This window comes from Sapajus apella, unplaced genomic scaffold (assembly GCF_009761245.1).
Source record: "Sapajus apella isolate SASKATOON/1434 unplaced genomic scaffold, GSC_monkey_1.0 scaffold6, whole genome shotgun sequence".
Taxonomy (NCBI): domain Eukaryota; kingdom Metazoa; phylum Chordata; class Mammalia; order Primates; family Cebidae; genus Sapajus; species Sapajus apella.
In genome coordinates, this window is record NW_022436946.1 from 79,283,017 (window position 1) to 79,302,630 (window position 19,614).

General features: G+C 33.0%; 1 protein-coding gene and 1 long non-coding RNA gene across 4 annotated transcripts in view; both read right to left on the reverse strand.

Annotated features, from left to right (window-relative positions):
- The window catches only part of ADGRB3 (adhesion G protein-coupled receptor B3), a 741,588-nt gene that overhangs the window by 489,310 nt on the left and 232,664 nt on the right, over window positions 1-19,614 (reverse strand). The window lies entirely within an intron of this gene.
- Window positions 1,734-8,523, reverse strand: LOC116548960. The gene is made up of 2 exons (XR_004267661.1): window positions 2,187-8,523; window positions 1,734-2,084 (listed from the first exon to the last, which is right to left on the reverse strand). It is a non-coding gene; the product is annotated as an uncharacterized LOC116548960 (long non-coding RNA).

Sequence of the window (19,614 nt, forward strand, 5' to 3'; positions counted from 1 at the left end):
ACTGGAGGCCCCAAAGATGAAAAGCAAGAGCAAGAACACAAAGGCCTTGACCAGGAAAGGGTTCGGCCTGTTGGAACTCAGAGGCTGCTGTGGCTGGGGCTTTAGGTGGATAGAGTAAGGCTGGAAATGCCTTGTTTTTACTGTGCTTCAGCAGTTTGAATTCTATTCCCAGACAATAAAAAGCCACTGGAGAGTTTTAAGAAGGAGATGTCCCAATCTATATTTTAGGGATGTCACTTGATGACTTAGTGGAAACAATTTCAGTGAGACAAAGGTGTTGTCTATAAAAGTCTCTATAGCTGCATTTATCAATTCTGCAGACACTAGCTGCATGAGGGTATTTAAATTTAAACTAATTAAAATTACATACAATGAAAAATACAGTTCCTCAATAGTTACATGTGATTGCTTGACACCAGACTGGACAGCAGGGACAGAACATTTTCATCAGTGCATGGACACATTCCTGGACAGTGCTGCTCTAGCAGATCACCCATATCTTCTTGTTCTCCACCTTTGGCTCTTCCACCCTTCTGCAGTAACTGCAGGCTGTAAGATTACTCTTGGCTCCCTCATCTTCATTCCTCACTTTCCTGACTCTTCTATGACCACTTCTTTACCTCCTTTCTCTTCAGCATCTCCCTCTTCTCTTCCTCCACTCCAGACACAGCTTTTCAGCAGTGAGTTGTACAAATCCACAGAGCTATTATGATGGTGGGTTAAATTCAAGACACTCATAAATGTTTTGTTTTCCTCGTAAGTATTAACTAAACCTGAACTCTCTATTTTTATTAATGGTACTACCAATTTCTTAGTCACCAGTTTGAAGTCATCTGAATCCTTCCTTCTCACTTAAACATTCATTAAGTTGTTTGATCATACATATTCTACCATCATAATGTCTCATATACTTTTCATTTTAAAATTTGCCCTGTTAATTCTTGTCTAGGTTTTTCTTATAATTTCTCTAATAAAATTCATTCCAGACCAGCATTGTTAGATTAGTCTTAAACTAAATTTTAAATCAGGATCCTCAAATATATACATTGCTTTCCCAGTATTGTGATAAAATAATGTTGGATTTCTAATTTTACTCTTTCCTATTTGATATGGTTTAGCTCTGTGTCCCCACCCAAATCTCATCTTGTAGGTCCCATAGTTCTCACATGTTTTGGGAAGAACCTAGTGAGAAATAACTGAATCATGGAGGTGGGTCTTTCCCATGCTGTTCTTGTGATAGCGAGTAAGTCTCACGAGATCTGATGGTTTTAAAATCAGGAGTTTCTTTTCACAGGTTCTCTTTCTTTGCCTGCTGCCATCCATGTAAGATGTGACTTGCTCCTCCTTGTCCTCTGCCACAATGGTGAGGCCTCCTCAACCATGTGGAACTGTAAGTCCATTAAACCTCTTTTGCTTCCCAGTCTCAGGTATGTCTTTGTTAGCAGCATGAAAATGGACTAATATACTGTTCCTACATTTAGTTCATTTGCTACTTCAAAAAACTGTCCCCTGCTTTTCCATCTTCAAGTTAGCTTGTAGTATTTTTCTTTCACCTGCTAAATTTTCCACCACCCTCTATGACTGTCATAACTATCTTTTAATTTAAGATCCATTTATGGCATTTATGACGCTATTTGCTCTATGAGATCATCTTTGAGAATCAATACTAGGCATTTTCTTTCATTAATTATTAATGCATTTAAAAAAAATCTCTCTCACTCTGCCTTTCCCTTTTTGCTTATTTATTTTTTGAGTTTACAACTATCTACCCTGCATCATGGATTTTACTAATGTCTTGTACCTCTTAACCTCTAAGATCAAGAATAGTGTACAAAAATTTACATCTCTTGCAACATTTAGCATATCTGTTTAATTGAATTAAGTAAAACAAACAAATGACTGTAAATTCATTACAGATTTCATTGCAGCTATAAGGAAATACCCTCTCTTGATTTATCTAGCTATCAAAATGAGTGTTACATCTTTCTAAAGATTGTTAACTTTGGTATAACAAAGTTCCTTTAAAAAAGTTTGGGACAGAAGTCTTCAGTCATGATGTAGTCCCTCAGATGGATTGCTCTTGCCTGTGGAAAGAAGCATAAAATATTCTATTTTATTAGGACAACAGTATTTGAAGGATTTAAAATTGAACATCATGAGTAAAATATTCAAGCAATTATACTTACCTGTAAGTTAACCTCTGCCAAGATTTCAATTCTCAAATTCTTTAGCTCAAGATGAATGCCTGAGGATGTAAAAGTCATGATTTTCTCTTGAATATTTAGCAAATTCTCTTGATGTGTGGAACCCAAAATGAAGAACTGACAGGCTAACATCTTGATGAATTAAGTGCTTTGTGGTTTTCTTGATACTTCATTAAAAGGTATTCATGTAGAAAATACCTTCATCAGCAAAATCATAAAATGCACAGAAAATATTGACATTTTATTATTTGCATATGCTTTTGAGAAGTCATTTGAAATATTTTGAAATTCCAAATTAATTGATGGTCATGTATACAGTTTTACAACAGTACATACTACTTTTTTAGATATCCATATAATTATATATGTAAAATATCTATGTAGTTACAAGGAAATAAGAAAGCTGTGCTTCGCAATTTTGGGTTAATCTTGCAAATGTTTTCAACAAACCCATTCTCTGTGGTCACTCCTGTTCATTTAAGAATATTTACTTAACATCAGACTGGAGCACCAAACAAAATATAATCTAAAATATGAATATCATATAACTGATTTCATTAGGTGTCACTGTACAAGCTCATAGTCTCAGGTTGATCGGCCATCAGTAAAATTCAGGAACCAAATGTGGGCCCAACTTTTGGAAGCAATGTTGTTCAAAGATTCTACCTTGGTTTTTTTTAGTCGTAACTTGAGTCATGGCAAACAAAATGATGAATTAAATGAAGTCAAAATTTTAATATTTGGAGCTGTAAAACAATGTGACTTTGTTTAATCATTGTTACAAGTTATTAGTAACACCACTAAAATGTTACTCTTAAAATTTATTCATAAACAATTTATACTTTTGTGTCTATTTTACCTATCCTGATTGATACCATCTTTCTGACATCTACCTTTTACAGCTTTTGTCTTTCAGTTGTAACATAAACAAGTATGTCTGAAAGCAAATGTATCAATGAATACAACTTTGATGTTTCCCACTTTCTAGCCATCTGAGTCAATTAATAGATTTGGGTGTTAACTTTGAGAAAAAAAAAAATCAATCCAATAGAAAAATAAGGAAGTAACACAAGTTTCTAAATAACCCCTGAACATGCTGAGAACCAAGCACACTCCTGTCTCATGACCACCCCATTTGCTTTGCCCTCAACTTTTAATACTCTGAACTCTAGTTTGATGCTTAGGTCTCCTAAGGCCATACTTAAATGTCATTTCCTCATAGGGTTCCTAACTGACCATCCTGTATAATAATAAGCCTCCATTTGCCTAGCTTCTTACTGTGCCATAATTTTTATCCATTGCACTTATTATCTCTCATTATATTCCATAACCATATGTTTGTTATCAGTCTCTTTAATTAGAAGGAAATTGAAGGGCAGGAGTTTTGTTTTTTTTGTGTGTGTGTGCATATCTATTATCCAAAAAATAACCTGAAAATGCTGCTGATAAATAAACATAAATTGAATAAAGGAAGGTGACTGCAATATTTATTTTATCCTATAGGACAATTCAAGTCTATGTGATCAAAGGCACAGACACTTGTGATGTTTATCTCTTCCACAATTATATGGGAAATATTCATGAATGAACTGTTCATTATGAAATAAATTATTTAATAGTATTAACATATCTTTTATTATACATGTAAGAGAACATTTATTGAACTACATTAATAAGTCACTGTTGTCATTGATCTTCTGTAGATACTTGAGAGCTGTGACTCTCAATGCTTTGCAGGAATATTTTCTTCCTACCCTCTCTTGAAGACTCTGTTCTAACTTGATTGTTCCATGAGCTCCACTGCAATCTGATCTTCCATTGCCAATCTCAAATTGTCCCTCATCCTTCACTTTTCATGTAAGTGTCTAGCTATGAAAGGAATAGGTTTTTATACTCCTTAGTAACCAAGATTTTGTGCTAAAATGAAAAAGCATTACTTTGGCAGGCAGTAGGCACAATACTTGGAAAGGAGTGCCAATATGAGAAGGGTGAAAACTCAGCTCCTATCAGCCATTAAGGGCGTGAGTGGGGATTTGGGGTTTTATGATATTTATGCTAACAAACTTTGAAATTTTCCACATTGTGCTGCATACTTTGATACAGCCAAAAATAAGGTTCCCCTTTAGTGGCAATAAAGGGCAGTCACTTAAATGTGGCTTTGACAAGAAATATTTTGTTGTATATACTTCTCTTTGATATATTTTCAGTTTTTTTAAAAAAATCTAATCCTCATTAAAGAATAAAATAAATTACATAAGACAATGTTGATAAATGTTACCACTTATTTAAGTAAAGCAGCTATTAAACAAAGAGTTTAGTAAAATTGGAAATATTAAAGTTAGACAATACTAGGCATTTAGCATCTTGACATTTTATTATGTCATATAATTTTTTCATAATAATAGCAGATATAAGAAACTCCACTATTTTAATACGCTGTTGAAACTGGTTGTATTGTCTGATAATCAGAAAATATACTTAAGAAAATAGTTTGCACTCTGGTAGAAACTGTGCTAAGAATGTGAACAGACAGTTCAAAAAGTGAAAATATAAATGACCAATACACATAAAATAAGGTTTACCTACAAGTAAATCCCCCTCAAATGTAAACCAAAGCTCAAAAGATAACATGTACTAGCTAATAGATTGCAAGAATAAGTATTAGCGGTAAAGCCCATTTTTTTTTTAATTATAGAAAGAGTGATGGGATGGGTGTTTACATATCCTGCTGGGGGGAGGAAAAAATGGAATTATGTAAGGCAATTTGAAAATATGTATACACCTTAAAGCTGCACAACTTTGACCTAACAATGTCGCTCTTAGAAACTTACTCTCAGATGATAAACAATTGTGTGATTACACACACATACGTATATATATACATGTGAATAAATATTTATTACACCAGAGTTATGATATTCCTGTATGTTTGTATGTGAGTATGCAAATAATATTCAATAATTGTATTTACTATATAAAATATTGGAAACCACCGAGACTCACAAAACTGGAAGGTTACTAAAACTTTCATTGACATTATAGGGATGATGTTATTCTACAATTATTCATTCAGAAGACATTCACAAAAATAATGAATTGAAAAAAACTGGTCACAGAACAGTACAAATAAAACAATTACATTTTTAGATATAAAATAAGATCTCATTTCTATAACAAAAGAGATATTTTATGTATATGCAGACAAAATAAGCTGAGAGGATAAGTGGTAAAATATGAAAAAAGGTTATATTTGAATGTTACTGTTAAGGGTGATTTTTTATTCTAATTATTTTTATTCTTTAGCCTTCTGAATCTGGGTTAATTTTGGCAAAATATTTCTTTAAACAGCACTTTGAAAAATTGTCTAAAGAGTAAACAAGATGATATTCTGGTTGGAGGTTTTATTAAACCATAATATTGTTTGGGAATGAACTGTGCTTAGGTCTATCTATTATATTGGAAAGTTGTCAGTGAATGAAAAGAAGTAAGATAGTTCATATTTCTGACTAATGTTCTAATTTTATTTTCTGGATAGAAAACGTTATAGCATTGATGGGGGTCATTATTGCCTAAGTTGTGCCTGTTAGAAGACAGACATATGAAAAATTACATTAAAGAAGTTTGGCCACTAAGTAATGACTACTATACTTTAGGTTTGATAATGAGTACTGTACCTCAGGGAAAATATTAGTTAGTGAGAGTAAGTAAACAATGTCAAGCAAGGTAAACACCAGGTTGTAGTACACGCAAGTCTAAATACCAGAATTTCACAACACTGGAGATACAGGTACCATCAGCTCCTGGCTCTGAGATTTGCATTGCTAACACGACTACTACTATAACAAACAAATTGATTAAATAATCACAAAAAGCATTCCTAAAATTTATGAGGCACAAATTTGTTTTCTAGGACTTCTCACTTTCCCTTGAGTGTCTACATCTAAACAATTACCCAGTCTTGTCTTTCTGTTTTGTGTTGTTTTGTTTTATTTTCGCTGGATATTTCAAAAATATTCCTTCCTTCTTTCCATTTTCATATCCATTGCATAAGCCATTTATAGCCTCAGGGTTGGACTTTTATTCTATGCCTCTAAATTTGACCTTTTGCTTTTTCAAATCCCTTTGTTAGGCTTTCCCAGGATATGTTTAACATGTTAATTTTATCCTAGTATTTCCCTACTCCAAAGTCCACAGTGAGTCCCCAAGACCCACAAAGTGTAGTACAGTTTCTGAAGGTTGTCTAACAGAAATTTTGTACCTTTGATCAATATCTCCCTTTTTTTGTATCCAATCTGCTACCCCTGGCTTCTGGTACCTTCTGGCTTCTTTACTTCCATGAGTTCAACATATTTAGCATCTACATATAAGTGAGATTATGTAGCATTTGTCTTACTATGCCTGGTCAGTTTACTGAGCATGTGATAAATGTATGCTTTCTATTTCAAAACTACTGAAAGAGAGGGTTTTAAGTGTTTTCGCCACAAAAAAACAAGTATGTGAGATAGTGGATTTATAGTTTGACTTAATCATTCCACAAATGTAAACATATGTTAAAATATCACATTGTACCCCATAAATATATATGTTCAATTAATATTTATCAATTAAAATTTTTAATTAAAAAAATCTTAAGGGTTGCATTCCAACTCTTTGTAATCAAATTGTCTTCTGATCGTTTCACCAAATTGTAGTCACTAAAATCATCTTTCAATTTCTCCTTCAATGAATCTGTATTACTGTTAGTCTTGAAATATCATAAATCCTTCCTTCAGACCATTCAAATTCCCCCAGGATTTAAGATACCCAAAGAATGCCCTGACCACTGGGGACCTCTGACCAATCATTTTCTGCACAATTAATTAAGCAATTAAACATGGCAATTTCATATACCTTGCTTATTATAGTTTTATTATTGTATTGAACTATTATTTAAATATTTTATGATTAATTGAATTTTCATAGGCCTGTGACTTCTCTTTCTACCTATATTACCAACTGTCTAAGATCAGGTACTCAGTTTTATGTCAGCGATCTTCAAATTGATGTATGAGTACTCCTAGGAGGTATAGGAAGCCTTTTAAAACACATTTTCAAAATGCTCAAATTCCACATATACTCTTGTCTGAAATTATCTCCCAAGAATCTGGCCTTTTCAAAAAAGCCAAATTTTTACAAAATTTGTTTTACAAAACAAAAATATGGAAAAAAGCCAAACCTCTCACCTATTCAGCATCTTGTCTTTTGTGAATTGCACACAACTCCTCTCCACACCTACCTGTCTCTGTCTCTCTGAGTCTCCTTCACTGTCAGATTTTTATTGTATTTAGGATAAAAGTACCTACTCTGGCCTCAGGCTTCCCATCATGTAGTTTCTGCCCACTCTTTCCAACCTCATCTCAGACAATGTCCTAAATCTCTGTGTGATTTCATATCTCAGAGTTTTCTGTCAGCTGTTTCCTCTACTTGAAATACTAGGTTCTGGTTTATTTTTCAACTGGCTAATTTTTTCTTGCCCCTGAGGTTTCAGCTTAAAGTTCTTGCTCTCTCAGAGAGACATGTTCTCACTCTCAATCCAATTTAGTTTCAACCTATTATTTTCTCTCCTGACACCCTCTGTGATATCTTTGCAGCACGTATCACAGTTTCTATTTATTTGTATAATTGCGTACTGTTTGTGTTCCCCAAACCCTGAGCCCATGAGCAAAGGAGCTCTTCACTCTGCTGCCACATCCCCATGCCTGGCACTGTGCCCAACATGAAGGAAGTGCTCATCAAGTATCTACTAAAGGAGTGAAAAACTATATTAAAGCCTACATTGAATCTAAAAATAAATCTATTTTAAAATTAAATGAACCTTGGAAATGATGGAAATCAAAGCCATGATCTCATTTTCAAGTGGGAGATGGAGATTAGGTCTCACATTTAGTGCCAGACAAAGCGGGGATTAAAACCAAGCACTTTGAATTCTAGTCAAATTACATTTCCTTTTTTTAAATTATCTTTTAATTCTGGCTTTCTTGTTTGCAATATAACATTAAACAAATATCCATTGACAGGATAGCAAGGTAGGAAGTACACTTAAATTACTGTTAGAGTTCAAGCCTTATTAATTCTAACTTTAATTAAATAAATGAGATCTTATAGTTGTAAACTATCTTGCATTGATATTTCCATCCGTATAATATGATGATTGTTTAAAAATACAGCTTAGTAAGTATATCAGAGGAAGATATTATAAAACACCTATTTTTTAACTTTAGTACTTTGAGAAGAGACTGTCCTTTAAAAATTATTTCCATAAAAGAAAGACAGGAAAGATAAAAATTTATCAGTCAATTAAGAATTAAGAATAATGAAATATTTATAAAAATTAATTCCTCTTCATTGCCTTTCTACATAGCAGTTTCATAGAGCACTTCAGAAATACAAAGTGCTATCATAAACTTACTTATTTTTTATTTTTTAATATTTTTTATGCTCCTAGGCTGGTCCCTCACATGTGACATACAAAACCAGTAATAGAAGTTGAAATAAATGGGATTGTGTGCTTACCTAGTTGGTCTTCCAGGGAAATAACCATTAAGGGACTCTTTAATATTATATTATTTCAAAAGGCCTTTTTAGGTGTTGTATAAACTGTTTATAATAAAAGCAGGGAAGAGCGATACCGCCACAGAGAATGCCCTGAAATAATTTGTATCAAAGTTGAGGGCTTGCATGTCATGGGTAAGGGAGGAATCTAGGAGCTACTACAAAGAAAGAAATTAATCCCATTCACAGAGTTACCTTCAATTTAGAGAGGTAATTATATAGGATATTATCACATTACAGAATAAGATAATGCAATGTAAAGGAAGCATATAATTCTTTTAAGACCTTTGAGATAATAATTTTTAAAAAATCAAAACATGATCATTCATTGTATGTTTAAAATAATAAAATGGAAATCTGTAGCTGTTTGGACAGAGGAACAGTCCTATATTCACATGAAAATTCCTAACAGGAGATGAAAACTTCAGTATCCTGTGGTTTAAATGCTATACATGAAAGTGTAATAACTATTATCTGTATGCAAACTACATACATTACCAATATTGAATCACGACTTCAAAGGATTTTTTTGAAACACCTTGTGACTCTATGATCCAAATATATTTTTTCCTTGTGGTTGTAATATAGCAATTACTGATAATATTCATAATTTTCTATAGAAATAAGATCCATATTATGTCCCACATTTAGAAAAAGCATTAGACAATATTTATGAAATGAATGAGAACGTAACATTTCTAAATCAAAGTCAAATAACCTTTAAAAGAACATTAAAGTTTGCTAATGGATCTAGTTTATCAACACCTAGGAAAACATGATAGTGTACAAGAAAGGATTCATAGATTTCATGTAACCAATTAGGAATGGATTATTATACACAGCCCTGTGCACATAAAAATCTTGATGTCACTTGCCTAATGAAATAAAAACTATAATTATGGTAATACTTAAATATATATCCAATATTTTCTTGACTCTTGTACAGAACAGATGAATATGATAATTGTTTTTACTACTTTAAACTGAAACACACACATAAAGAAAGCTTATTTTATTCATTTATTTTTTAAAAGCTGATTAAAAGCTAGTTAATGAAAGACAGAGCAACCTTCCAAAACAGTAATGTTCCACAGTGAACTGTAATTTCTGAGAGACTGTGATTTCTGGCGTCAGAGACTAAATTCTCATAGCCACTTGCTTATGACTGACTCTCTTTAGTTTGAATAGGGTGCCTTTTATTAGGATTTGGTTCATGACTTATCCACAAATGTCCACACTTACCACATGCAAAACAATGTGAAGAGAAAGACTGTGTCTTAGTTATCTGTGTACTCCTGAGCACACTGCCTTGAATGTCAATGCGAATCCAGAAAACATATACTGAATTGAATATAGCTCAGCTACTCAACATCTCTGAACTGGGCATCTACTATGTGCCAGTATTGTACTAAGCACGGAAGAAAGCAGATATTGAAGGTGGAAAAGCAGATGCAGGACATAATAAATAGGTTGGCATTTGAGAGAGATCACCCTGCAACATACGGAAAATAAGAGAAGGATGAAAGATTTGTATTTTATCAGTCACAACATTGTGGATTTAACACTAAATATGTAAAATATCCAATGTATAGTATTCCTTTGAAATAAAAAGCTTTATAAGGAATGGTAGTTTAAAACCTAGGGGTAGATGGGGGTTAAGCTACTTGCCCCAGATCCCTTCACTAGGCAATGTAGCCATCCTCTTAGCCTCCTAGGGCTTGGTACTTCCCTGGTGAAGAGGGAAAACTATTTGTACTCATAGTTTCCTACCAACAAATGACCACTTGAAAAACATAAAAGATAATATTTTTTCTCACTGACTTTTTCGTGACTTGTAAAATTTATATAAATAGTGCTGAATATTTTTTATTAGCTTTATATTCACTCCTTGGTCTTTTTTTTAAGGTAATAACTGTATTTATATGAGAGAAACAATCATCAACAATGACTAGAGTATGATAGGCAGCCAATATTTGTGGAATGAATTCATGAATGAACTGTATTAATTTGGTTTTGGGGACAATAGCTCTGTTGGCTTTTTTCCTGGAGATGCTCTGTGGATAAAGACCCCACCCTTCATTTGAATTGCAATTTCACTCTGGTGCCTTCTATAAATGACTTCCTTATAAAGTAAAAACCTCTTGGGGAGCATTGACCCAGAAGTTTTATTTTTCTTACTAGTTATGTATGTATGTATGTATGTATGTATTTATTTATTTATTTTTAACTGTACTTTAGATTCTGGAGTACGCGTGCAGATCATGCAAGATTGTTGCATAGGTACATTCATAGCAAGGTGGTTTGTTGCCACCATCCCCCCATCACCTATATCTGACATTTCTCCCTACATTATCCCTCCCCAACACTCCCTCTCACTATTCCTCCTGTAGCCCCGCCAAACGGACCCCAGTGTGTAATGCTCCCCTCTTTGTGTCCGAGTGTTCTCATTTTCAACACTGGCCTATGAGTGAGAACATGCGGTGTTTGATTTTCTGTTTTTGTGTCAGTTTGCTGCGAATGATAGTTTCCAGGTTCATCCATGTCCCTACAAAGGACACAAACTCATCGTTTTTTTTTTTTTTTTATGGCTGTGTAGTATTCCATGTGCCACATTTTCCTTATCCAGTGTATAAGTGATGGGCATTTGGGTTGGTTCCAGGTCTTTGCTATTGTAAACAGTGCTGCAATGAACATACGTGTGCATGTGTCTTTATAATAGAACCATTTATATTCCTTTGGATATATACCCAGTAATGGGATTGCTGGGTCGAATGGAATTTCTATCTCTAGATCCTTGAGGAATTGCCACACTGTCTTCCACAATGGTTAAACTAATTTACCTCTCACCGATGGTGTAAAAGTTATCCTATTTATCCACATCCTCTCCAGATTTTTTAGTGATCACCATTCTAACTGGTGTGAGATGGTATCTCAATGTGGTTTTGATTTGCATTTCTCTAATGACCAGTGATGATGAGCATTTTTTCATATGTTTGTTGGCCTCATATATGTCTTCTTTTGAAAAGTGTCTGTGTATATCCTTCACCCACTTTTGGATGGGTTTGTTTTCTTGTAAATCTGTTTCAGTTCTTTGTAGATCTGGATATTAGCCGTTTGTCAGGTGGGTAGATTGCAAAAGTTTTTTCCCATTCTGTTGGTTACTGGTTCACTTTAGTGATTGTTTCTTTTGCTATACCGAAGCTTTGGAGTTTAATTAGATTAGATGTGTCTATTTTGGGTTTTGTTGCCAATGCTTTTGGTGTTTTAGTCATGAAGTCCTTGCCTATGCCTATGTCCTGAATGGTTTTGCCTAGGTTTTCTTGTAGGGTTTTTATTGTGTTAGGTCTTATATTTAAGTCTTTAATCTTCATTGCAAAATAAGTTTTGGCAGTCCAAGAGTTTTTACACTTAAGAAACGAATTTGACTTGCATGTTATTTCCTTTATTAAAGTGACAATAGTATATAATTGTATAGGAAAGGAAGGAAGCTATTCATGTGAAACCAATACCATAGGCCATCTGTAACACTGAAACTTGACTGGCTTTTACTGCAGGAATTACTAGCAGACAGAGCAGACTGTAATTCTGATTTACCATTGACTAGTTGACTGACCATAAGTTATCAGACTGCAGTACACCCCGCCCCTATCCCAGGCAGTGGCTGTCTTATCTGAAGTCAAAGGTCAGGATTGTCTCCTGATTCAGAAATCTCTCCACTTTAAACAATTTGCAAGAAATCTGACCATATCTTGATATTATTATCAAGATGTCATGACACACAAAATTCTATTTTATAAAAATTGGTTTGCATCTCACCATTTATTAGGTTGTGATATAGACACATTTTGATGCAATTGGCCTTGGTTAAAGTGCTAGTGGAAAGAGTGAAAGCCTCAAAATCTGCTTTAACTCATTTGTTCAGAATCTTTTTGAACATAAAGATTAACTGAGGCCACAAAATGATTTGGATGAGGCATGAGCTAAAATGTCTGCCAAGGCATGATGCCTATGCTAACTCTTCCCTCCTTGGTTGGACCTGGGATAAAATCAATTTGATCTGTCCAGGCACAAACAAGAGCCCACTTCCTAAGATGATAAGTTCAGGTATGAGGATATGACTCAGGTTGCAACAAAGAAAGCTCTCCCTAAAACTTCCCTGAGACCACTAGAAAGATGCACACACATATACTTTTTTTTCTATCAGGCATGCTGGTCAGGAGTGGTACAAACTTTTTTTTTGCTACCAGATGGGGTAAAAGATTTACTGAGAATAAAAGCAACAAAGAGGAAAGCAGAAAAGAGAAATGGAGAATCAGACTTCTGACATTATTGGAGCACCTGGATCCAGTCATTCAAGCCCCTAAAAATTTCAGCTAATTGAGTCAATAAATCATTTATCTTGTTTATTCCATGATATGGCTTGGCTCTGTGTCCCCACTCAAATGTCATCTTGTAGCTTCCATAATTCCCAGGTGATGTGGGAGGGAGCCGATGGGAGATGGTTGAATCATAGTGGCAGGTCTTTCCTGTGCTGTTCTCCTGATAGTGAACAAGTTTCATGAGATCTGATGGTTTAAAAAAAGGGAGTTTCCCTGCACAAGCTCTCTGCCTTTGCCTGCTGCCATCCATGTAAGATGTGACTTCTTTCTTGCCTTCCACCATGATTGTGATGCTTTCCCAGCCACGTGAAACTGTAACTCTCGTTAAAAGTTCTTTCTTTTGTAAATTGCTCAGTCTCAGGTATGTTTTTATCAGCAGTGTGAAAATGGACTAATACATGCCATTTTGAGAGATTCAGGTAATTAAAAATAGGAAATAGACAAAAACTGAAATAGTCACAAAGTACCTATACTTTTGGATCCTGCCTTCATGGAACTATACGTCTTTTACAACATAGATTAACAGATTATCCATTTCTCTACAGGGAAAGGATGTTTAGATACCGCTCAAGTTTTCTTAAGGTAGATAGCGCAAACCCAAATGTCTAAAACACAAAGCATTTTGTATACTTTGGATCCTGTTTAAAATATCAATTATTTAAATAATTACTAGGTATTAATTTTTTAAAATTTTGCCATCTGTAAAAATCATTACAAATACTTTCCTTAGCAAAACTGTTTAATATTTTAGAGGGCCAAAATGAACAAATACACATTAGTATTTCAGATAAACTATATATAAATATGGTTTTAAATAAGTTATTTGAAATTTAATGTCTTTCTTATAATAGTAAAGTAAACACAAAATAAAATCCTCTGAACTTAAATCATAATAAAAATATTGGAACATTTTTCAATAATGATTAAAGGAAAAGAAGCATTTTAAAAAGTTACCCTAAAAGATTTCCTTAACTATATTAAAATCCAAATAGAGAAACATGAAGTAATTTTAAGTTTAATATAATGAAAAACTTAATCATATAGCAACAAGAATTATAGTCAAAGAAAAGCTGACATGATTCTCTGTAAAAATTAAGCACTCATATATTCCATTAAATATAATAGATTCCAGTCAGGATCATATATCTTAATGACGTTATTCATATATGGCCTGATCTTCATTAGGTACTTGGCTAGCAAAGCAAAATTGGTTGACCTCAATTTTTTAAAAAAGAAAATATGATAGGAGTGATAGATCAGATTAATTGAATTGTCAATTTGTCAGCAAAATGTAGCTTTTGTGATAATTATTCTAGTTAGCAACTAATATGGACTATTAACAAAAGTCCTTGATATAAATTGGTTTTATATTGTACTTTCCCCTTTCATCTCTCACTATTCATAACTGTAAAGTACTTATTAACCAATGAATTGCAAGAAGAAAAATAATGTCTTTATTGTCAATACCTTAGAAAAAATTTCAGATATATCTAATTAGCTCAGATCCATTAAAATTGGAGATGTGCTAAGAACAAAGTTCCCTTAGGAATATCCACTTGGAAGAACTCCTGCCTTCAATGAAAGTATAAGCAGTGAACAAATGGCATGCAAATGATGGGCTTTTCATTAGCATAAAGTAGCCTTACGTGAATATGAAAATACTTCTTTATGTTACAAATTATGAGACTGTGTAATTCTTGATAAGCGATTGTTTTGAGTCTAAATAAAAAAAGAATAAATCTTAAATCCTTTATTTTGAACATATGCACTATTCATCTTGTTTTTCTAAAGGGTGGCAAATATCTATAACTGTTCTCTCATGCTGCCACCTAAAGGTTGAAGTTGGGTATAGCCTAATAATGTCTAGAAAAAGTACAGTACCTGAAGATTTATACAGAATCCAATCATATAATTTTACCCATTAATTTGCATATACATTTATCTTGCTCAATGTTTTCTGAAGGGAAATATAAAGGCTACCCATTAAGTAATTAATGAGTATTTTATCAAGGACTTTAACCAAAGAAAAAAGTCAAGAGACATGTTCATCAAAATAATACTAATACTAGTAATAAAATTTAAAAAGATGTTTTATATGACATTTTTCAAAATAAAATGTTTGAGGTATTTATTTGCTGATTAAACATTTAAAATTAAGATATAGCTATATGAGGTCTATTTTTGTCAATGCATAACAAGTTATTTCTAATTTTGAAAAAAAGGTCAGTAAGAGCCATATCTGTAAATTAGTTAAAATCATCAGTGAAAAGAAAACTTGGCCATATGCTAAAAATACATAACAGTTTGTAAATATTCTGCAAAAGTTAAATACCCAGGTTTAATCAAGTTGACTAGGATATAACCAGAGAAAGACAACACATAAATGTAACTATTAACCTACTTAATGAATTGAAATGTTGCTTTTGGAAGGTCCATAAAAAGAAATAATTTAGCATTGTTTATTCATCATTGACCATAAAGACTAACAATATCTGGAAAACAAAATATTTTGGTCTAAAAAGCCATTCTAGGAATAGACTAGAGTTAATTTCCTATAAGAAAAATAAATTTTCCATCCATTCACACAATCTAGCAATCCTTTTGCTGTGGCTATATAGTCACCAAAGCCTTCCAGTAATAATTTGAAATCCTAGATACTTTCTGTGAAAACATGACCTAGTGTAACCTTTCAGAAATCAACAAAACACTGCTTTGACTTTTGTGTTTTGGTCTTATGAGTTTAGTTTAAATGAGTCTGTTAATCACAGCCTGATCATCTCTTTGTCGACGGATGTAGTTCAGTTTCAGGACTTAGAAAGAAGGCTCCATCTACCCCACCAAGACACAGATCCCTTAGGGAGTCCTTCAAAATACAGCAGTTCACATTTCTGTCTCACATCTTCTTACCTGTAAGTCATCTTGTATATGTGTATAGTAATCACTAAATAGGACATTCTTTAAGACCTGAGACTATGTCTGTCTGGTTGGTATCCTTAATATATATTTATTGATTGAATAATCATTTATATTATTTATATTTAAAATTAAGATTATACAGTTGTTTGCTGAATTATATATGAAAATTTTTTACATATGAAAATTAATATTTTTATTCAAAATAACTTTCACTAACATTCATTCTAGTTTCTGCTTTAGCATTAAATTGAAAACACTAACAAATTAATCTTACACATACAGTATATGGATGACAACAGCACTTATAATCATAGGGGCAAATATGGTATACATTAATAGGCTTGCTTCTTCTCATTCTTTCTATTTAAGTCTTTAAAAAAATTAAAATTCCTTTTAATAACATATTCTCAGGAAAACTCTCACTTCTTAACACCAAAATTATTTACTTGAAATAGGTCATTTTTTTGTTGATGTGATTAAAATATTATAAACATAGTTGATATTTAAAAATGCTATAATACTTTGGAATCTACAAGGCCTGGTTACCATTCTCATTTCCTTAGCCTTAAAATGCCAATAATAATGCTGTTATTCTAGTAATACTGTGTCAGCATAATGAGACAAAAGAAAATCTCAGTAAAAGATATAGTTATACATCAGAAATAAAAAAGTCCAGTAATTAAATTTAAACTATTTCTTATAGTTTTAACTAGGCATGTGCATTTGTTGCTAGATGTGATCTTAAGACAACATCATTAAGGAAAGGAAAGGCCAGAAGAGGAGAGAAGGGGAGGGGAGGGGAGGGGAGGAGAGAGGAGGAAAGGGAGAGAGAGAAAGAGAGAAAGTTAGAGAGGGAGAGAAGAAGAGGAAGGAAAGAAGGAAGGAAGGAAGGAAGTAGGGAAGGAGGGAGGGAGAGAGAGGGAGGGAAGCAAGGAAAGAAATGCTTCATTGCTACCCACACTGATGCTTGCAGTGGATTGTCATTAAGGCACTGAGGGGATATCAGTGAGGCACTGCTATCTGCACCCAGAGCATTTGCCCTACTACACAGGATTTCATGTGCAACATTAGGTATCATGGGACCAAGCTTGCTTTGAGCTTGTATTTTTGTTCCACACAGTGTAATTTTCAGTCAAAATCACATTTTGCTCAGGACTCTTCAAATTCAGATTTTTGAAGAGCCAAACAGCAAAATTGTACTATGTGTATCATGATTTAAAAATTTTAATGACATTCGTATACAGACTCCTTAACTGAACAATCTAGTTGCAAATTCCATGAAAATATCAAATAGTTTGATACACAGTCATCAATGTTCATAGTTAATTAATAATGGCTTTACTTAAATTTCATGTATGAAATTCTGACAGTATCCAGCACTATACATTTAAGCTACTAAAATATTAACATTTGCCTTAGTATTCTTAAAGTCACATGGTTTTCCATTAAGTCACATAAATAGTATTTTCAAGTTTTACTAAATTTGAAACTTAACATATGAATTCACTTAAAGTTAATTCAAGAAACAATGAAAATTTTATTTATTATTATTAACTTTGTAAAAGGCCAGGTGTCAGCCACACTAAATGCCGTTTGAGAAAAGAATTTTCAAAGTGTATTTGAGTCTATAATTCATAATTTATAACCCATAATTCAAAATTCATACTTATGAAAAGTGTACAGGTATAGAAGTCAAGTCTAGATACTTGGGGAGTTACCTGGAAATGTAATCATAAATTATGATATCATAATACGTTTCTTCCCAGAAGGTCATGTTTTAAGAAAATAATTAGAGTAGTAATATGGAAAAATGTGCATTTTATGCTTACCAAAATCACATTTATAAATGGTAGCATAGGTAAAATTATCCCATCATATTAGAAAAACCTGGTGCTATCAATAGTGTCATATGACATGAAAAACATATATGGACAAAATTCCTAAAAGTCAAATTTTAGATTTGGCACATTCTGTAATATGTGGAGTATTAGCATCCAGAAATCTTCAGTGTTCAATCATTATAATTATACTATTTAACAACTAATATAAATTTAAAGCTTTCATTTAATATTGAGGATTTTCTGAGTTATGTTAACTAATTTGGGAGAAAAAAGAATAAATGCTATTTTTTTATAAAATGAAATGTCCATGCAGCCATACAGCATTACCTTTAGGGATATATAATATAAGCATTTTAAATATTTAACACAAATTCCTAGTAAAATGAAATTATCATAATTTTACTTTCCTTCTTACTCCCTCATCCCAAGAGTGAATGTATTATTAACACTGGTGAAGAAACTTAGATCTTGTAATGACAGCCTATACTTTTCAGTGCTGGAACTCATAGTCAATAATTTAAGGTTGAATCATACATATTATTACTTTAATATCATTGAAGATAACAATTGAAGGCATTGGTTAATCATGAAATTTCCCTCAGGATAAGCAGAATCTTTACTCACCATTTAAAATTTTCCTTATTTAGTTATTTTTGCTAATGCACTAGCTCCTATCACTAGAACTTACAGAAATCACATCTGTTATACTAAATGTTGCCCCATTTATTTCTTTTCCAGGGATTAATGGCATTAGATCCAGGGGATTTTCATTAGTTTTCAGAGAAAAAAAATACATGAAATATGGCCGTAATCCAAACTGCAATCTCACAGAAAGTAGCCAAACCTAAAACCAGAATATGTTCACCTGCTGTTTAGAAATGACTATCATCCATTCTTTTTGCTGAGACTGGCTTGGAATTATACAGTGCTAGCATGTTCATTATATTATATGTTAATACCATCCATTTTAAGACATCTTGAAGGATTTGTCACGATTTTAATAATTGCAAACTCTTAACTCATAAATGGCTATCTCAGTTATTTTGGTTTTCAGCAATGCTATTTTCCAAAAACCCTCACGTGTTGCAAGAGCTAAGTTACAGAGAGAAACATATGTGGGTTTTGGGTTTGTGGGACTGGGAGAAGAATCAGACTGTAGCCACTTTGCATTAATGAATCTAAGCACCCAGATATTCAATACATTTCTCTCCTGTCCACTTTATCTGGGATTTTTTTGTTTGTTTGTTGTTGTTGTTAAATGGCCCTAGAATGTTTGAGCTTGATCAGCAACAACAACAAAATGCGTTAAAATTCTAATGGATACCTAGATATTTTCCAGGTGTCTCCAAATGGGCCACTGACAAAGATCACAGAACTACTGTGTCTTTCCTGTTCAGAGCAGCCAAGCACTAGTCAGTCTATTTGAAGTCTTATATAGGGTTATATTAAAAGGCAAAGATAATCACATAAACCATAAAACAAGCTTGTACTACAGTTTTTGTGGATGTGTTATTTCAGTAATTATATACTGATTTCAAATGAGGTAAAATAAATCACAGAACTAATAAACTCCTTCACAAAGGCCAATCATTTTGGTATATACTGCATACCAAACATTAAGCCCTGGCAAACCCTAATCAGGAGACTTTAATAACACTGTTACTTAAGGAAATTGAAGAAAGA